The following is an 11,626-nucleotide window of genomic DNA, read 5'->3' as shown; positions in this document are numbered from 1 at the left end:
GCCTCAGAAAGGTGGCACCCAACTTCAAGGACTCCCATCACCAAGGATGTGCCCTCTCCTCAGTGCGGCCATCACAGAGGAGATACAGGAGCCTAAAATCACACACAACAGCTTCTTCCCCTCCACCATCAGATTTCTGAATGGATAATGAACCCATGTACACTACCTCACTATTTTTTATTTTCTCGCTCTCTTGCACTATATACAAATGTATATGTGTATGTATGTGTGTGTGTCTATATACTGCTGCCACAAAACAACATATTTCATGCCATATCCCAGTAATATTAAATATGATTCAGATTCCATTGTTTAAAAGCTTTTTAGACAGGAGCATGGACAGGGAAGGTTTGGAAGAAAAAGGACCAAAAACACAACGAAATGGGAGCAGCTCAAGTAATCCGTTTGATTGGCATAGATGAGCAGGGCTGAAATGTGTGTGTATATGTATGTGAGAAGAATAGGTTGCTGGAAAAAATTAGTGGGAGGAAGAGGTTGCTCTGTCACCCAGTAGAACACAAGGCTCTGAATTATTTTGAATTGAATTGACTATTTCTTACATCCTTCACGTGCATGAGGAGTAAAAATCTTTACGTTGTCTCCATCTGAATGTGTAATATGCAATCATAGTAATTTATAATAATTTTTACTAAATAGAACAGTCAATGTAACATGGAAATACACTCAAATCAGCATGAGTTTATCAGTCTGATGGCCTGGTGGAAGAAGCTGTCCTGGAGCCTGTTGGTCCTGGCTTTTATGCTGTGGTACCATTTCCCGGATGATAGCAGCTGGAATAGATTGTAATTGGGGTGACTCGGGTACCTAATGATTCTTTGGGAACCTTTTTACACACCTGTCTTTGTAAATGTCCTGAATCATGGGAAGTTCACAACTACAGATGTGCTGGGCTGTCCGCACCACTCTCTGCAGAATCCTGCGATTAAGGGAATTACAGTTCCCATACCAGGCAGTGATGCAGCCAGTCAGGATTCTCTTACTTGTGCCCCTGTAGAAAGTTCTTAAGATTTTGGGGCCCATATAAAACTTGTTCAACCACTGCTGTGCCTTTTTCACCACACAGCTGGTGTGTACAGACTACGTGAGGTCCTCAGTGAAACGGATGCCAAGGAACTTAAAGCTGTTTACCCCCTCAACTCAGATCCATTGATTTCAATAAGGGTTAGCCCATCTCCATTCCTCCTGTGATCCACAACCAGCTCCTTTGTTTTTGCAACATTGAGAGAGAGGTTGTTTTCTTGACACCACTGTGTCAGAGAGATGACTTCTTCCCTGTAGGCCACCTCGTTATTCTTTGAGATTAGGCCACCAGTGCAGTGTTGTTGACACTACATTGGCCTCCTTCAAAGTTGTAATGGCAACTGGCAAGCTTTCTACAAAATCACAGGCTGAAGCCACATTGCAGACCAGGTTATGCTTGCACTGAGCTTCCAACATATAGAAGTTCCAAAACACGACTAAACTTCATTCAGATAGGTCTTGAGGGGAGTGAGGAAGAGAAACAGCTGGGGCAAAAATAAAATCAATGGGCTGTAGATAAAAACAATGCAAATGATATAATAGAGTTGGAATATTAATAGTTTCTGAACCAGGTCCTTCAAAATATGGTTCTAGGAAATGGAGGCAAAAATCAGAAGTGTATCTATCATTCTCTCTCAATCTTTTTTATTGAGTTTCAAGTAGATAAACATAACAATGATAATGATACAAAGAGACGGGGATTACATTAATAACGGTTCACGTATACAGACACAAACCCCGAGTAACATGTGTAATCTAAGCTTCCCAATCTCTTAATAACTGAACATGAAAAAGATTCAAAAAAAAGTTTATACAGAAAAAATTTCCCCCTAAACTAAAAAAAAACCTAAATAAAAACAAAACAAAACAAAAGCTGGGCTGCCATGTTTCATTGGTTAAAACCATTATTTGTCATTAACTCCGCTCCTCTATACACAAACAAAAAGTTATTGAGAAGGATATGGAAACGGTCAGCTTACATCATATGAAAATGCTGAATAAGTGGCCTCCAAGTTTCTTCGAATTTAATCGAAGGGTCGGTAGTGCCACTCCTAATTTTTTCTAAGTTTGAACATGTTACAGCTTGGGAAAACCATTCAAATGTAGTGGGGGGGGGGGATTAGAATCTTTCCATTTAAATAAAATATATCTTCTGGCTATTAATGTAACAAATGCAATCAAACAGGAAGCTGAAGGGGATAAAGAAGTGCATCTATCAACGCTTTCCCAGAAGAGAATTTTGAAGACACACAGGCTAATGAGTGTATTGAAGAAGGTGATCCAGGGTAGACTGTGGAAGAAGTGATACAAAATTCTGCTGGGTGAAGTCTGGATTACACCTTCATCATCAAGAACTAGATACAACAGCAACAACATGTTCTTTTGACAAGATCAAGGAACTTGTAAATAGGTTAAATTCATAAATAATGCACAGAATATATGAATCATTTTTTTTATTTTCAAGAGGGACAAAGCAGTACAGTTGTGTAATAAGTGATGTTTGCATTAATGTTTTATGGGGACAGTGAAATAAACATGGTGCCGTTTTCCTTATCTCCACATTACCTGCTTTACCCACATTACAAAGGTAACGTGATGGACAGCAAAACCTCTGCCATGATGGCCTTCAACACTGGCGCGTTACAAGGATGCATCCTCAGTTCTACCCCCTTTTCACTGATGATTGCGTGGCAGGATTCTGCTCTATCTCTATCTACAAGTTTGTAGATGGTAACACCGTATCTCAAATTCTGCTCTAAATCCATTTCCATTGCAGGTGATAGCACTGTAGTGAGGTGTGTTTCAAATAACCGTCATTCAGAGTACGGGAAGGAGGTGGATGGTTGAGTAAGGTGGTGTCCTGACAGCAAGCTTTCCACCATTGTCAACAGAAGAGAAAAGCTGGACATGGACTTCCAGTATTGATGGATATCATTCTCCTGTTTGCATCAACACTGCTGAGATTGAGAGGGTTGAGAACTTCAAGTCCCTATAAGTGAAAATCACCAGAAGTTAGAAATTATTAATATACAAAACCCGACTATGTCATTTGATTTTTTTTTGTCCACAATCCATTAATTTTACTTTTGCCTCAGCTTTTTCTCTTCCACATTCCCCTCAAGACCACGTATCTGTGTTTTGGAAACTCTACTTATTAGTAATACAGTGAATGTATACCCTGGTCCAGCCACTTTGAGACCTTGGTTAACACAGCTTACTTATGCCTCTATTTCCTGAGGAGGCAAAAGAAATTTGACTCTCATTAATTTATATTTATCCACCACAGAAAACATCCTATCTGCATGCATTACAGTTTGGTACGGCAACCGCTCAGCCGTCTACCACAAGAAACTGCAGAGAATTGTGAACACAGATCAGTATATCATGGAAAAATGTTTCTCTTCTATGAACTCTGTTTACACTTTAGTAAAAACTCAGCATTATCAAAGACACCACGTATCATGAACATTCTCTCTTCTCCCCCTTCTATCCGGCAGAAGATACAAAAGCATATACCACCAGGCTAAAAGACAGCTTCTATCTTACTAACTCAATAAGACTATTGAATTGTTTCCCAATACAATAAGATGGCCTCGACCTCATAATACACCTCATTATGTCTTTGCATCTTATTGTTCTCCTGCAATTAGCTTTCTTTGTAGCAGTAAAACTTAGAATAAAGTTTTATTATTGTTTTAGATGTACCACTTCAAAGCAATACGTGAATAATTAATTGGTATGCACAATATGCAAGACGTTTTTTTCTCTGTGCCTTTTGTACGTTGACAATAATAAATTAATTTACCTCTTTAATGCACTGCACAACCAAAGACAAGTTTCTTCACTTTTTTGTGTCCTCTCTGTTCTATTCTTGGATAACATAAAATAGCTGTTTTAACAAAAATAACCTCCATTGTTAAAAGTGAGGAAATAATTTTGTATCTGGCATATAGTCACTGCCGTAAAGAGTGGGGGAGGCAGAGACACAATTAAAAATTCTGCAGAATAGCATTTGCGTAGGAAGAATCTGCAAGATTATAGCCTAAGAGCTGGGAAGTGAAGTTAGCCTAAAGTCCATTGCTGGCCAGTTAAACACAGGGCATTGAATGGTCTCTTTCCAGGCTGCAAGTTCACAACATTTACATAAAATATAATTGTTCCGTTTAATATCAGAGAATGTATACACTATACAAACTGAAATTCTTAGTCTTTGCAGACATCCACAAAACAAAAAAACCTCAAAGAATGAATGATAGAAACATCAGAACCCTAAAGACCCCACCCCCTCTTCCCCCACTTGTACCAGCAAAAGCACCAGCCCCTCCTCCTCTGCCTACCATACAAGCAAAGCAAAAGCTCCAACAGAGACCTCGATCTAAAGTCCAGCAAAAAAACTACAATCCGTAACCCAACACTTTGGTATCTCAGACAGGCTCCTTCTCACTAGTAAGGAAGACAGAGAGAGAGAGAGATCGCTCCTGCAACAATGCGAGTGGGAGATCAGCAGCCTGCCGCATCGCTTCTCCGGGTCCCCTGACTTGAGTACCGACAGGCTTTCACTGCCATCAAAAAGTGAGAGCGAGTTGATCCTTCTTTCAAAAATAAGTAATCTGTTCAAAACAAAATGGAATAACGTTAGACAAAGAATAGCTGGTGAAGGCAGAGGCTATATTGGAAACAATACAGTGACATAACCGAATAAATCCTGTTCCACATTATTAGAATGAAAAATTTTAAATTATAAGAAGTGAAATATATTTCAGAATGGCTGAAGGGTATTTCGTCCTCAGCCTGAATATGTTATTAAACATCTTATGTCCTGTGCTAAAAATGCAGGCACAAAAAATAGCTAGAAAGTTACTGTGTGCAGCTTCAGGATGACTGCAGTCTGAAAAGGCTATACCTGGGCTAATAGAACCATTTAGTGGGGAACATTTGACAAGCACCATACTAAATAAATCAGCCTTAGGGAATAACATGGAAACAGATAATGACTCCCAACCTTCCCTCAACTGGCAGATGCTGGTCTCAGTTTTGTCTCCAAATTCCATGAATGACAGTGTGCAGCCCTTCCGTATTAAAAATATTATTTAACATGGTTTAGTTCCTGTTAGATTAATTACATGTAGTTTTAAGTCAGCGTACAGGAGTGAGACAGGACAACAGGTTGCATGTGCTGCAACAATAACCTCTCACTTAACGTGAGCGAAATGTCAGTGAAAGGGATGGAGGGCAAAGATACATTGGGGGATTGGCATTGGAGAGGGTCTAAAGCTCTAAATCTCTGGGCATTAACATATCAGATGAGCCCAGCACAATCAGAAGGACTCCACTCACTTTGCTTTCTCAGAAGGTTAAGGAGATTCAGCTGGTCACGAAACACTTTAAAACTTTCTACGGTTGTACTGTTGAGAGCATCCAGAGTGGTTGGATTATGGTCCATTACAGCAAATTCAATGCTGCAGAGAACAGTGGACCCAGCACAATACATCATGGGCAAATCTACATGAGACATTGCCTTAAGAAGGCAATACCAATCAGCAAAGATGCCAACCATCCATGCCATTCCATCTTTTTATTGCTAATACTGGGCAGGAGGCACAGATGTCTGAAATCCCTCACCACCAGGTTCAAGGAAGGCACAGTAGCGTAATGGTTAGTGCAATGCTCTGCATTGCCAGCAACCCGGGTTCGATTCCCGCTGCTGCCTGTGAGGGGTTTGTAAGTTCTTCTCATGACCGCGCAGGTTTCCTCCAGTTTCCTCCCACGGTCCAAAGATGTACCAGTTGTAGATTGATTAGTCATTGTAAATTGCCTCATGATTAGGTTTAAATCAGGGGATTACTGGGCAGCATGGCTCTAAGGGCAGGAAGGGCCTATTCCATGCTGTCTCTCAATAAATAAATGAGTAAGACCAGTTGCGTCCTGATGAAGGGTCTCGGACTGAAACATTGACTGCTGATTCCCATCCATTGATGCTGCCTGACCTGCTGAGTTCCCCCAGCACATTATGTGTTTTGCTCTGGCTCTCCTGCATCTGCAGTACCTCTTCTCTCTGCGCCTCCCTTCAACCATGCAGTTCTTGAACCAAAGTGCAGAATTCTAATCACTGCCTCAGTACAGCAACACTCTGACCACTTCCCATTGCAAAAATCATGTCCAATTGATGCTTGATTCAATGAATGCTGCTTATCTGATGTTATGTGCCTGTGATTCTGCTCTAAGTAAGATTCTCATTGCACCTGAGAATCTGCAGTACTTATGCATTTGACTTTGACCTTGGCTTTGACACGTTACGAACCCCGTAACTGGGTATCTTACCAGCAAAGATAGGAGTCTCCTTTGAAGTCAATGCAAATATACAGATAATATACGTCATCAATACTAAACCTAAAAGTACGGGTATCATAATAATCAATAAGAAATAAGCTCTATCGTTGTCTAACGGATAATGAATTGCCTAATGAAAATATGAAGTTCAGTTCAGTTCATGCAGGCTGCGGTAGTTTGTTGGTCACTGTGTTGCAATTGTTTAGAGAGAGAGAGAGAGAGAGAGAGAGAGAGAGAGAGAGAGAGAGAGAGAGAGAGAGAGAGAAAGCAGTAACAGCTATTGACTTGCTGACTTTCCTTTTACAATCTTGATCCATCGATGCGTTGTTGTTGTGGCCATTCACATATGACCCCTCTGTCCTTTAGCTAGACCGTTCCGTGGAATTCCTTCTCCAAGAGACAATAGCAGTAATCAGTGGTTCCGTTCCGCTTTTGCTAGGAGGAGACATTCCACCTTTGTGTATCCCTGCGTTGTCTCTCTCTCATTACTGACATCAGCTGTTTATCTCTCTCATTTCCTTGGTATCAGACCAGAAATAGTAGCGATTTTGCGATTCTCAAAAAGGGGGGGTGACTTTGCACCCTTCTGCCCCTCAGAGTTGCTCCTCGTTCGTAACAGACTAAGGCAGGTATAACTGCAACATCGAAGTAGTATCAAAGCCAGCACTTGAATTGTCAAGGCTACTTCTTCCCCCTTTCTTCCCAGACCCGAAAGAAGGGTCTCGGCTCAACACTTAATTTCCATAGATGCTGCCTGACCTGCATTTTGTGTTTGTTGCCACAGAAGGGTACAGAACAGGTTCTGGCAAATTGGATGATTACAGATGGTCAGCATGGACATGGTTGTCTAAAGGCTCTGATTATTCTATGACAAAGTGATATTTCCCAGATGTAGGTAAGAGTTGATTGAAAGGTGATACAGACTTACAGCATTGTGAGGGAGTCTGCTCACTGTCATAGTGGGAATAGTCACTTTCCGAAAGGCACAAGTGAGATCTTGCTGGCCCCTTTATGACGTTAAATCTCCTAGGTTTTCCTTAGCCACTTATGCCAATCTCTAACCTGCTCACAAAAATGGGCCTGGGTGAGCTGGATTTTGTAACTATGAGATGTCAGCTTTAGAAGGGGATACAATGAGAAATGGATCAACCTTAAAGTGACAGAAGGCTGAACCTTTGAAGGGATTATTGGGTCGGACAAGCTGAACTATCAGACTGGAGCAGCAGCTTCCTGTGCAACGTTTGTTTGATTGTGTTAGCCCTTGAATGTGTTGAGAAGCTCACAAAGATTAAGGATTTTGGAAATTCGCAGCAACAAAGAAAATCTGTTTTTGATGGGACCATTTCCACTATAAACTGAGCTGATCTGCAATAGCTGCTCTCTGATTTTACTTTGCTTAGTCAGGTGGCTGTGATGTGTGTGAGAAATGACTAACGGGCAACTGCCAGGTTTAATATCCTCCAAGTTAAGCTCCCAGGAAGTTGCACTTAACTCTGGCTCTCCTTCTGTGCCCAAAGCCATGTGCCAGCCTTGGCACTGTGAAAGCATTTTCATCTTTGAGTCAGCTGTGCCCCCCCCCACCCCCGAAGAATCTTGTAAATAGATCCTGGCGTGCTTTTGTACACCAGAAGGAACGCTGTAGTGCTAAAAGTGATATCATTTTGATGAAGTTTTAACACGAGGTCCTGTTGATCGTCAGTCAAAAGTAGCAACAACCAGACATTTTTGATGCAACTCAGTGCAGGTTGTAACTTTACAAGAGCTTAATTTGAAGGTGCTAAAACAATGGTGAAAGAATACAGGAGAAGAAGTAGGACTAGATCACTTAGCCCTTTCAAGCCAGCCCTACCATACAATGACTAACCAATGCCTGCCTCAGCTTTTCATCTGCTGTTGGAAGCAAGCTCATTTTCCATTTACCATTCCAGCTCCTCTCTTATTCCTTCTCTTTTCACCTGCCTATCAGCTTCCTCTGCGGCCCCTCCCTTTCTCCCACGGCCCACTCTCCTCTCCTATTAGGTTCCTTCTTCTTCAGCCCTTCACCTGGCACCTCCAACTTCTCACTTCTTCCTTCCTCCCCACCAACCTACCTTCCCCCTCACCTATTACCTGCCAACTTGTACCAATTCCCCTCCCTCCACCTGCTTGTTCTGGCTTCTTTGGCTTTCCTTCCCAGTCCTGATGAAGGGTCTCAGCCCGAATCTTCGACTGTTTATTCCTCTCCATAGATGCTGCTGAGTTCCTCCAGTGTTTTGTGCCTGCAACTATTCATTTGTGCCAGTGCCCCATAACCATCTATTCCTCGCTCTTTTACATGTTGCTCTGTGAACATATGCTATGTTGGTGTCAGAAGTATGCCAGCAATTGTGACCTGTTCAGCACAATCCTTGCTGCTTCGATTTGACGCAAATGAAGCATTTCACTCTGTTTCGATGTACATGAAGAAAAAATGCGAATTTCTTTATTCATCTATCTCCACCCTAAATATACTTAAGAGGACAGGCCCTCGAAGCTGAGATACCACCTAGTGAGCATCAGGTGTTGGGACAGGCATCATATGATCTTGGTGGGCTAGTCTGGACTATTTACATGCATACGAGGGGTGATTGTAAAGTTCATGGCCTAAGGTAGAAGGAGGTGCGTTATACAGCTCTCATTACATGCACATGCAGTTCAACTCTTTGAGTGATTGTGCAGAAAGTTTGAAGTTAATAACTCATCTCCTTCTACCTTAGGCCATGAACTTATCAATCACCCCGATGAGTTATTAACTTCAAACTTTCTGCATAATCACTCAAAGAGTTGAACAGGAGGCTGGAGGAGTGTGTGTGTGTGTGTGTGTGTGTGTGTGTGTGGAACGGGACTTGTTTTTGCTGTTGTTCAGCTGAACATTATGTGCATGATGTGTTGTCGCCAAAACGTGTGCCGACACTTGGGGGCTGCTTGCCCCCACCACACCCCCCCCCCCAGTGTGTTAGTTGTTAACACAAATGATGTATTTCATTGTATGTTTCAATGTACATGTGATAAATACACTTGAATCTTGAATCGAACTTCCCACATTAACCTGCTCAACGAGACAACCCCTATAACTTATACCATGGCCTTGCTAGCCTTATCCTATTGCACATTTTCCCATACCCTATCTATCCCTTCCACCATTCTAGCAATTCAAAACAATATTTTTATATCTCTCTTACACAATCTGGCAAAGGGTCTTCAACCTTAAATGTTCACAGTTTCTCTTTTCACAGATGCTGCCTATCTTCTCAGACAGTATTTCTCTTTCAAAGAATAACTGGCTGTCAGGTAGGAAACATATTTGCAATGGGCTGCTGCAAGCTCCATTTCTACTGTGAGGCCATGAATGTGTTGATATTTGATGCCTTGTCAAGAGAAGCTAAACAGCTTGTTGTTTGTGGAGCTTTGTGCAAAATAATCAGCGCAACTCCAGGAGCAGTGAGTGAGGCCTCCATCAGTTAGTGTCAACCATGGATGTTGCATCCTAGCTGTCTAGGTATGCATGCCAGAGTAGTAGAATATGGAGAGCAAGCTATTGCCCATGTAGCAAGCTATGCAACTGATGAACCCAAAGGAACGGCAGAGACCAATGCGGTCTGGCACCAGCAGCGTCGCAGGATTTGCCAGTCAGCATTGAACTCAATGTAGGACTGCCTTAGGGACTCCAGCTCCAGATTTTTCCTGTGAGGTTTACTCCTGAAGCCTTCCCCATGACTGGGTATAGCCATAAGGCAGCAGAGGTTTGAAATCAGAGCTTTTCTTCTCCTAGTTAGGTAGGCGAGCCCTATCTACCCAAAGAGACCGGTTTTAAGGTGCCAGTTTCTTCTCCTGTCAGTAGAAATGGTTCCAATGGGCTTAATAGCTAAGCCACACATGAAGGCCAGGAGCTGGACATGGTAGTCGGAGGCTATTTGAGGCACATGTCACTGGGAGCATTTAATAGACAGTGGGTTATTTAATAGACACACTCAGCTATAATAACCTTAAAGAACCTAGGCAATAGGGTCAACATTTTTAACAGACTATACTATAATGGGAAAAGTTGTGCCCTAATATACTTCTAAATGCATGAGTAGAAATTAAATTTCACTAGCTGAAGTATCTATACCACTAAATATTAACTTTCCTCAATCCTTCCACCTACCCACCCCTCTCAGTGAAACTATTTTGAAATATCCTCTCATTATCAATTTCGATTCAAATGGATCCAAACACGGGTATACAAAGTTATGGGGGCTACAGACAGGGTTAACGCAAGCATGCCTTTTTCACAGAGGTTGAGTAAGACTAGAACTAGAGTTCACGGGTGAAAGGTGAAAGGTGAAATGTTTAATGGGAACATGAGAGGGAACATCTTCACTCACTCAGTGGTGAGAGTGTAGGTCGAGGCACCAGAGAAGTGACAGATGCGAGTTTGATTTCAACATCTAAGAGCAATTTAGATAGGAATATGGATGGGAGGGATATGGAAAGGTGTGGTCTGGATGCAGGCTGATGGAAATTAATAGTTTAGCACAGACTAAATGGGCTGAAGGGTCTGTTTCTGTCCTGCAATATTCTATGACTATGATAACAAGGATATTTGATAATCTGATCTGGAATAAATAAAGTTGGAAATATTAATACAACAGGGAAGGGAAATATTTCTCTTTTACATCTCCTCAACTTATTCGCATTAGTAAACAAGCAGAAATAATTTACATAATATTAGGATATTATCTTGTGATGAAATACAAAATAAACTTTGCCCTTTATCATAAAGCTCAAAATAACAATATGCCGGGAGCTCTCAGGAGCCAATTTGTGTGTTCAGAATTGGATTCATCTTCAAAAGGTTGTCCAAAGGCCACGCTGATTAATGGCTGCTTTCATCCATGTCAGGCATTCCATTACGTTGGTGAGCTGATGTGGAATTGAAAATGCCTCTGAAATTATTTCCTCGACAGGGACTCAAAACCTGTTCCTTCTATAATCATTATAAAGCATGTCAAGTACATTCTATTGCCGAAAACAGTTAAACCAAAGAGAATTATGTTCCATACTGATTAAAGGTTTGTTTACAGGAACATTTCAGTGCTGCAAGAATGTTATGTCTGTATCCTTAAATATATATTGCAGTCATCAAGGTCTGAAATAGCAGAACTATCAAGTAGACACTTTAGAATCAATATTAATATTAAGCAGCTGTGGTGCAATATCTTTGCATGTATTGAGCCCCTTTTAATCCAATGAT

The 11,626-nt window shown here is 41.5% G+C and overlaps 1 long non-coding RNA gene across 1 annotated transcript in view; it reads right to left on the bottom strand.

Moving 5' to 3' along the window:
* Positions 1-4,353: 4,353 nt before the first annotated feature.
* The window catches only part of LOC132389540 (uncharacterized), a 149,713-nt gene continuing 142,440 nt past the window's right edge, over positions 4,354-11,626 (bottom strand). Inside the window, exon 4 of the long non-coding RNA XR_009510584.1 lies at positions 4,354-4,652. This is a non-coding gene — a long non-coding RNA (uncharacterized LOC132389540). The remainder of the gene's footprint in view (positions 4,653-11,626) is intronic.

Source organism: Hypanus sabinus, chromosome 2, assembly GCF_030144855.1.
Source record: "Hypanus sabinus isolate sHypSab1 chromosome 2, sHypSab1.hap1, whole genome shotgun sequence".
NCBI classification, from domain to species: Eukaryota; Metazoa; Chordata; class Chondrichthyes; order Myliobatiformes; family Dasyatidae; genus Hypanus; species Hypanus sabinus.
This window is presented reverse-complemented; position numbering and strand designations above follow the sequence as displayed.